This window comes from Rhamphochromis longiceps, linkage group LG3 (assembly GCF_057381845.1).
Source record: "Rhamphochromis longiceps isolate RC_006_pf linkage group LG3, R_longiceps_female_GT1.1, whole genome shotgun sequence".
NCBI lineage: Eukaryota > Metazoa > Chordata > Actinopteri > Cichliformes > Cichlidae > Rhamphochromis > Rhamphochromis longiceps.
In genome coordinates, this window is record NC_140559.1 from 1526535 (window position 1) to 1535909 (window position 9375).

The window sequence follows — 9375 nt, forward strand, 5'->3', positions numbered from 1 at the left end:
ACTAGTTTTTTTTCTGTTTATTACTAGCACATTGTAAAAATACAATACTAAATTCTTTCTTGTGTTAATTTAATTGTACTTGTGAAAAACGTAAAGGAATATGCAGTTGCATCCTCTGATTACACTTTAAAGGTTTTATCTGGAAGGAATATTCCAGAGTTTGTGTGTGTTATAATGTGTCATTTTGTTATCTGGCTCTTTTTCTCAATTTTTGTATTTTTTGTGCTCAGGTCTCTTTTGACTAAGAGAACTTGATCTCATTGTTTAAATAAAGGAGCAAATAATAGAAGCAATAGTGTTATATAGTAGTGTAACAATATTATTGTTGTTGTTGTTGTAAGTGTGACAAAAAGTACTAAATCTGGATTAAAGAAATTTTCTTCAAGAAAAAAATATGGGGGAAACAATCCACAGTTGATGTTGTATTGGTGCAGTTCTTGTTAAATCTTGTTTTTGGTGTAGTCTGTGCAAGTCTGATGATTTCTTCTTATGGACTTTTTTTCTCTCTCCTTGTGACTGTCACTGTCACTTTGTAAATAATATGAAAACATTTTAATCCAGAAACTCAATTTTCTTCCTCCTTTTATAGCATCCAACATCCACCCAGAATATTTGAGAGTATGTGCACTGATAAAACTTGTGACAGGTGGGTAAAGACCAACAGCACAGTCTTCTGCATGAGCTGTTATCGTGACCTGAAAGCCACTGACTTCATCTTAATGCACTTAGACCTACTACTCCTCAGTCACCGGATGTGAATCAAGCTAAAAGCCATTTGAGAACTTTGACCATAAAGTTCTTAATTCAAAAAGGTTGTTTTGTTTCCCTGCAGTGTGACAGAGGTGGGAGTGTGTCTTTAGACATCTTGAAAATAATAGATATTAGGTCTAGACCAGTATTTTTTCCTTCAGCAACATACAGCTGACTGATCGTTTCTCAGACGATGCTCCACACATCCCTGAGTCACCTGGACACTGGCAGAGGGAATTATGCTTGGATGCTGTCCATGGACTACAGTTCAGCATTTAACACAATAATTCCCTCAAAGCTTTTCACCAGGTTGAAGGTTTTAGGTCTCATTGACTCATTCACTGTGTCAGTGGATCCTCAACTTCCTCACAGACAGACTCCAGTCAGGGAGGGTGAAAAAAAAACATGTCTCCTTACATCTCACTCAGCACTGGAGTGCCTCAGGGCTGTGTTTAAAGCCCCCTGCTGCACTCACTGTACACTTATGACTGTGTAACCAATCAGATACCACCTCCATTGTCAAGTTTGCTGACGACACTGTTATTGTGGCCTGATCTCTAACAACATCAGAAGAGATTAGAAACCTGGAGAAATGGTGCCAGAAAAACAACCTCCTCCTAAACATCAGCAAGACTAAGGAGGCTGATTATAGACTTCAGTACAAAGCAGGCATAGAATTATGAGACCCTGATCATCAGGGGCATATAAACTCCACCACCCTAAGTGGGTGAATCTTTCAAATCATCCTGTTCGTCTTGATTGTGATGGGAAATTAAAACTTACTATTACGAACGTGATGTCTGTCTGTCTGTTTGGGTGCAAAGCGCCCCCCCACCCCCAAAAAAGTCTTGATTTCAGGATTGATTTTTTGTGGAAAAGCAAAGATAAAAAGGCTTTACCTTTCTCTTTCAGGATAACTCTAGTATCCCTCACTCTGAACCTCTCACCATGGGCATTCTGGATAAAGACACAATCCAGACCAGACCCAGGAGATTGGTTCTGAAACCAATATGCTGGGTGATATTACAAGGGTCAATTGCTCTGCTTAGTCCAGCTCCCAGACAACAGGGGCATACAAACTCTACCACCTTAAGTGGTAGTAGACCATCAGCTTCCTGGACCATCAGCAGCCAGTGTGTGTCGTCTGCTGTGGCTCAGAAAAACACACCAATCACAGATTCAGACCCATCGATGAAGCTGCACAACAACACAAGAAGGAACTTCAGGAAACTCTGGAGCCCTTAAAGAAGAAGTTAAAGGTTTGTGAAGAAGTTCAAGTGAAGTTTGATCAAACAGCAGAACACATTAAGGTCCAGGCCCGACACACAGAGAGGCAGATTAAGGAGCAGTTTAAGAAGCTTCATCAGTTTCTAGCAGAGGAAGAGGAGGCCAGGCTGGCTGCACTGAGGGAGGAAGAGGAGCAGAAGAGTGGGATGATGAAGGAGAAGATGGAGGCTCTGAGCAGAGAGATAGCAGCTCTTTCAGACACAGTCAGAGCCACAGAGGAGGAGCTGAGAGCTGAAGACGTCTCATTCCTGCACAACTACAAGGCTGCAGTGGAAAGAGTCCAGCGCTGCCCCCTGCTGGATGATCCACAGCTGCCCTCAGGAGCTCTGATAGACCAGGCCAAACACCTGGGCAACCTGACCTTCAACATCTGGAACAACATGAAGGACGTGGTCTCCTACACTCCTCTCATTCTGGACCCAAACACTGCTCATCCAAACCTCATCCTGTCTGAAGATCTGACCAGTGTGAGACAAGGAGAGAGGCAGCAGCTTCCTGATAATCCAGAGAGGATTGAGTGTTCCTGCTCTGTCCTGGGCTCTGAGGGCTTTAAGTTTTGGTAAATACTCAGCATGTTTATCATCAGCTCCAGACGCTCTCCTAATAAAGAAGAAGCTCCAGAGGATCAGAGTGAATCTGGACTGGAACAGAGGAAAGCTGTCGTTCTCTGATCCTGATACTAACACACACATACACACCTTCACACACACTTTCACTCACAGGATGTTTCCATACATTAGCACTATGAATAAAGTGAAGATACTACTAGTGAAGGTGTCAGTATTGTCTTAGCAGTGCCATTTAGGATAATTATATTTATAATGCCTTCAGTCATTAAATGTGGTTCATGTTTATGTACATATATCAAATGTTTTATTTAATCTATGATATTCTGTATTTGCTAAATTTCTGTTCATTCTAATGAAGCTGAAATGATTGAATGATTCTGTCTCTTTCATTTACAACTATTTCCCAGACCGGTCGCAGCAGATGGCCCTGCCCCTCCCTGAGCCTGGTTCTGCTGGAGGTTTCTTCCTGTTAAAAGGGAGTTTTTCCTTCCCACTGTCGCCAAAGTACTTGCTCACAGGGAATCCTATGATGGTTGGGTTTCTCTCTGTATTAGGATCTACTTTACAACATAAAGTGCCTTGGGGCAACTGTTGTTGTGATTTGGCACTATATGAATAAAATTGAATTGAAATCTTAACTGTTATGAAAAACCTAAAAAAAACCCCCAAACAAACCCAAACCACTAAAAACTGGAGAAAAAAAAAACTAAAGCATTTTCTGATGACATTGTTTATTGATCAGTATCATCAGTGTAGATAATAGAAGGATAAATTCAACAACCGCAGATACCACAATGGACCAGACCCACAGTGAAACATGGCAGAGGAAACATTGAGGTCCACTCCACCAATGATGACTTTAGACTTTTTGTTAATCATAATATTTTATTACAGAGATTAGATCATGGAAGCAGACCCCACAGAGTGTAACAAAAAAACAGCTCAAAACAAGTTTACAATCGGGACAGACTATCAGCTAAAACATTTTCAGAACCATTTTTATGATGAATACTTAAATTGTATTCCTGCAATAACACAGCCCAGCGCACGAGATGCTGGTTGTGATTAAACATGCGAGCAAGGAATATGAGTGGGTTGTGATGAGTGTACAGAACAAGTGACATGCTGCACCCCAAGAACAAAGGCAGGGTCTCCTTTTTGTGGAGTAGTTTACCTGTTTTTTATTAAACTTGCAGGAATAATAACAAACGGGGCGGTCTAAACCCTGCAAGTCTTGCAACAGCACTGCCCCAACCCCGACAGCACCGGCATCAACTTCATGTTTGAAGGGTCGCGTCAACCTATCCACATGCCACCTGAAAGGTTCTTTTAACAAAAGCCTTATCATACTGGCATTTCATTTTTTCCTGGGAAACAGCAAGGTGCTGCTTAGCCAGAGCTTTGGCTTAACTCAAATGCTCAAGGAAGTTTTTCACATACCTCCTTACTTTTGTTTTGGAACTCCCCTCCTGAATCAAAAGTGTCTCATTCAGAACTTTGAGGGGTCGGCGTGGTCCCTCATCCCAACTTCTCTCAGCTTTTAGGCAGTACTCACGTACCACGGCGTGGCGTATGGCCAAATACTGTTTCAGAAGGACTAAACCCCAGTGATTCCTGAACAACATCACGGGCAGCAAATAACACAAATGGGACTCCCTTATCCCAACTTCTTTCAACTTTTAGGCAGTACTTACGTAGCATCTTTAAAGTCTGATGCCGCCGCTCTATTGGACCTTGCAATTCAGGATGATAAGCAGAGGACACAACATGTTTAACACCTAGGTTTCACTTCTGCAAAGGGCACACTCTGCAAACCTGCAATTTCCTGTCAGCCTGCAACTTAGTCTTTCTGAAAGACACACACTGTTTAAACATCTGAATGCAATATCAATGCTGTAGATTATATTATTAATCTGGACAATAGCAGCAAAATAATTTCCCTGATCTCCACAAGTGCTAGCAACTTGTTTAGATAACATAGACTGAAAGTTTGAACCCTGGTCAGTCTATATGACCTTGGGCAAGTGATTTTCTTATGTAATGGGACAGCCTCAGGGAAACGGGTAGCTGCACACATGATTGTGAGATGACATTGCTTTCCTGATTTTGTTCTTGATAGTGGACCCACACAGTCTACTATGACACGGTCAAATGGGTGATCCACTACAGGAATGGGACACAAGGCGGCATGGGGTATGATCTGGTTAGGCTTACCCGCAATCTGGCACACATGACGACTACGACAAAATTGTGAAACATCACACTTCATACTAAGATATCAACAAAGAATCAGAGAGGGTAATGTCAGCACCTTTATTTGCTTGTGCATGGGTAACCGCCAGTATTGGGCAAGTTACTTTGAAAAAGTAATTAATTATAGTTACTAGTTACTTCTTCAAAAAAAGTAACTGAGTTAGTAACTGAGTTACAATATTCTAAAAGTAATTAATTACTCGAAAAGCAACTATTGCGTTACTTTAAAAAACGTTTAACCCTCTGGGGTCCAGGGTATAATTGGCCATTTTAACTACTTTTGATTTTCCCTCCACATTTTACCTTTAAAAAATATTTATTTTGCCTTGTTCGGTGTCATCCTTTTCAGCACAACCTCACGTGTCTGAAGTTACAGTTATGTTTTCATTTTGACACACTGTATAAACACAATTGATCTAAAATCAGACAAAAAACATAAAATCAGAGCAGAAAAAGTTATATATATAAACAGGGGTCTGGCACCTTACCACCACAACCATGGACCTCATTACGGGCTTCAGCTTTTACAAAACCAACCCCTTTGGCTTGCTGAGAATCTGACATTTTCCAGCAATACATTCAAATGCTGCAAAGTATGTATCAACCTCAGCTTCTCTAAAAGCAGGTAATTAGTGATAGTGAAAGCAGAAGCAGACGATGAGGTGGAACCGGGATTTTCAGCAGAGGCAGATAAGGCTGCGACTCCAGCTCAAGCTTTGTCTGCCTCTATCTCCAGCCTTCTGGTTTCGAGGAGTACAAGTATATCATTTTATGTATTTAAGTTTTTCAAGGTCTTAACTGTTCATTAATAGCATGTATTTGTAATATAACGTTACTTTTTATTAACTATTTTATCAGTTACATATTTTATTATATTCTTGAAAAACTTTACTTGATGAGTTCTTTATTTTATTGTATTCACTTTTTACATTTTATTTATTTATTTTTCACATAACGACCAAAAAAACGCCTTTATTTGATTTCTTCTATCACTTTGTGGTTCTGGAAACACCAGAGTTTTTACTGCCATCCCCTCTTAATTTAACTGTGATTATTATGTTATGAAGCTTAACTTTAATCTGGCCCAAACCAATTTACTCAGGAACACATAAAACACTAAAATAAACCAAACATTAACATTTGGAAGTGATCTAAGTGACTTATATATCGTGTTTAACCTGAGTAGCGAAAGATTGCGGGGGGGTTGAAAACAGTGTGCTGGGAGTTTGCTGTTCTCGCCGGCTCTAGTGAGCGTTGAAACCCTGGCTAGCTATCAAGCTGGTGGGTAACAGAGGCCTCCGAAAACGTGGGAGCATTTTTAGAAATATGTGATGTCTTGTTAAATTGAGCAGACATTTGAAGTTTACACAGCTACATTCTCGCCTGAAAAAAAGTAAACGTTTATTTTGTGACCCAGAAAGAGTCATTTTTTAGCTGCGCTTCTCCGCTACTGTATTGCCGCGTTTGAGTTGTGGAAGAAAGGCATTCTGGGATATTTAGCTGTACCAAGTCCACACAAGTCACCACCGATGCATGCTCGATAAAACACGTCCAGGAATGTTTTGCGTTCTTGTCTTGATGCGTACTTTGAATTGAAACAGTAGTTGGTCTCCGACTGATGACGTATGAGGAGTACACGAGAACGCAACTACGCACAAGTACGCATATTTAGACTCGCTAGGTCACTGCAATACGCAAGCAATATGTTCACATGCTGCAAAGTATGTATCAACTTCAGCTTCACTAAAAGCAGGCACTAAAGAAATGCAATTATTGTTATCGAAAGCAGAAGCAGACGATGAGGTGGAACTGAGATTTTCAGCAGAGGCAGATGAGGCTTGTGGCTGAGACTCCAGCTCAAGCTTTCACAGCCTTACAGCTTTGTCTGCTTCTATCCCCAGCCTTCTGGTTTCGAGCTCTAGCTCGGCCGCCTGTTCTGGGCCTTCTCTTCAGCCTTCAAATGGAGACGTGCCAACCGCACCTTTAACAGAGATCCATCCCTGCTTTCTGAACTCCCAGAGGAGAGCGGATCGTAGCGAGGAAGCGTGTGCGGCGTTTTCAGAATTTTGAGAAAAAAAGTCAGAATTCTGGAAAAGAAGAAAACAGACGTGTCCACTTTTCTTTTCTTTTTTTTTACGGTGGCCCTAATCCCCTTCCGTATGGGAGGAAGGAGTACAAGTATATAATTTTATGTATTCAAGTTGAAGTTTTTCAAGGTCTTAACTGTTCATAAATAGCATGTATTCTTAATATTATTTTACTTTTTGTTAATTATTTTATTAGTTACATATTTTATTATATTCTTGAAAATCTTTACTTAACGAGTTCTTTATTTTATTATATTCACTTTTACATTTTATTTATTTATTTTTTACATAACGACCAATAAAACTTCTTTATTTGATTTCTTCTATCACTTTGTGGTTCTGGAAACATATATATACGTACAATGTATTATTGTTGTTAAATATCAACACTTCACCGAGTTCTTTTGATTCCTCAATCTGATAGAAGACAAAACACTGCTCAGTGGACCATTTCACACTTTATTCTCTTACACAATTACTTCTAGGAGGGAGATGCGTCCTGCATGACCCGTTGCAGTGCATCTCAAAATGGTGGTGGACCCCCAACAGTTTTATTACAGAAGCTCTCTCCAGTCTAAACAACAGTGTCTCAGTAACTTTCTACTCAAAGATGCTCCCCTGTTATCTACTTTTTCCCAGGCAAGTGTGGGCAAGAGCCTACAGCATTCTGCCCCCCAAGGACACGTAGTCTAATACCTTTATTTTTCAGGGCCGTGTCCATTTAATACTACACTATATGGTTATATGGCATTTTAGTTAATATAAAGCATAGAACTGAGGCACTTCAAATAATTTCCTCTCAACACTGTATAAATATCTATTATATATTCTTAAATGCTCAACAAACAAATTCTATTTAAAAATTTTGGTCCCTATAATTAGAAAGAGCTAAAAAAAAAAAAAAAAAGAAGGAAAAGAAAAACAGTATGAAGATGAATTTGATTTTATTATTTGATTTTATTATTTATCTGGTATTACTCTTCAACAGGTTGTTCTTACTTTGTGTCCATAATGTTATAATGTGTAATATTTTTGTGTAGCTTATGCATAAAATGACAAAAGCATAAGATTATTATTAATATTAGTATTATTATTTTTTTATTAACTGTTGCAAAAGTACCAAATCTGGTTCCTCTTTTTTCTGCTTTTATAGCTCTCAACATTCACCAAGTATGTATCAGTGTATGTACACCAACAAAACACATTACAGACTCACGCAGGGCATCATAGTCCTTGCTTTTAAGGCAATGCACCACTTATCAAAGAGGGTCCCCTTTTTCCAGCAATACGTTCACATGCTGCAAAGTATGTATCAACTTCAGCTTCACTAAAAGCAGGCACTAAAGAAATGCAATTATTGTTATCGAAAGCAGAAGCAGACGATGAGGTGGAACTGAGATTTTCAGCAGAGGCAGATGAGGCTTGTGGCTGAGACTCCAGCTCAAGCTTTCACAGCCTTACAGCTTTGTCTGCCTCTATCTCCAGCCTTCTGGTTTCGAGCTCTAGCTCAGCCGCCTGTTCTGGGCCTTCTCTTCAGCCTTCAAATGGAGACGTGCCAGCCGCACCTTTAACAGAGATCCATCCCTGCTTTCTGAACTCCCAGAGGAGAGCGGATCGTAGCGAGGAAGCGTGTGCGGCGTTTTCAGAATTCTTAGATTAAAGTTGGAATTCTGAGAAAAACGAAAGAAAATTGTGACCTTAATCTAAGAATTCTTACTTATATCTCTGAATTCTGTAAAAGAAGAGAAAAAGATGTGCCCACTTTTTTTCTCCCGGTGGCCCTAATCCTACAAGTACATGATTTTATGTATTCAAGTTACATATTTTATTTATTTATTTATTTTACATAACGACCAATCAAAAGCCTTTATTCGATTTCAACTATCTCTTTGTGATTTGGGAAATATAAATATACGTACAATGTATTACTGTATAAATATCTATTATGTATTCTTAAATGTTCAACAAAGAAATTCTATTTAAAAGTTTTAATTAGAAGGAGCTAAAAAAGAAAGAAAGAAAGGAAAAACACTATGAAGTTGAATTTGACTTTATTATTTATCTGGTATTACTCTTCAACAGGTTGCTCTTAATATTGTAATATTTTGTGTAGCTAATAGCAGAAAATGATAAAAGCATTACATTATTATTATTTTGTCTTGATGTTTGCTCAATCATCCAGGTAAGTAAATCTCCAAAAGTTGATTCTTCTGGACGTCACAGCTCACCTGGCAATCCTCCTGGCACTTAACAGCGTCATAATTATGATGAAGGAGCTGACCTCCCAGCCCATTGTTCATTCAGTGCTGCTAGTTTTAGTGCAAATATACTGTTTATAAGACTGGGGAAACCTGCAGTCAGCTGAGGCTGAAGAAGTCACTTGGATGAGCGACAAAACGTTTCTCCCACTGAAAATTTCCAGATGAACA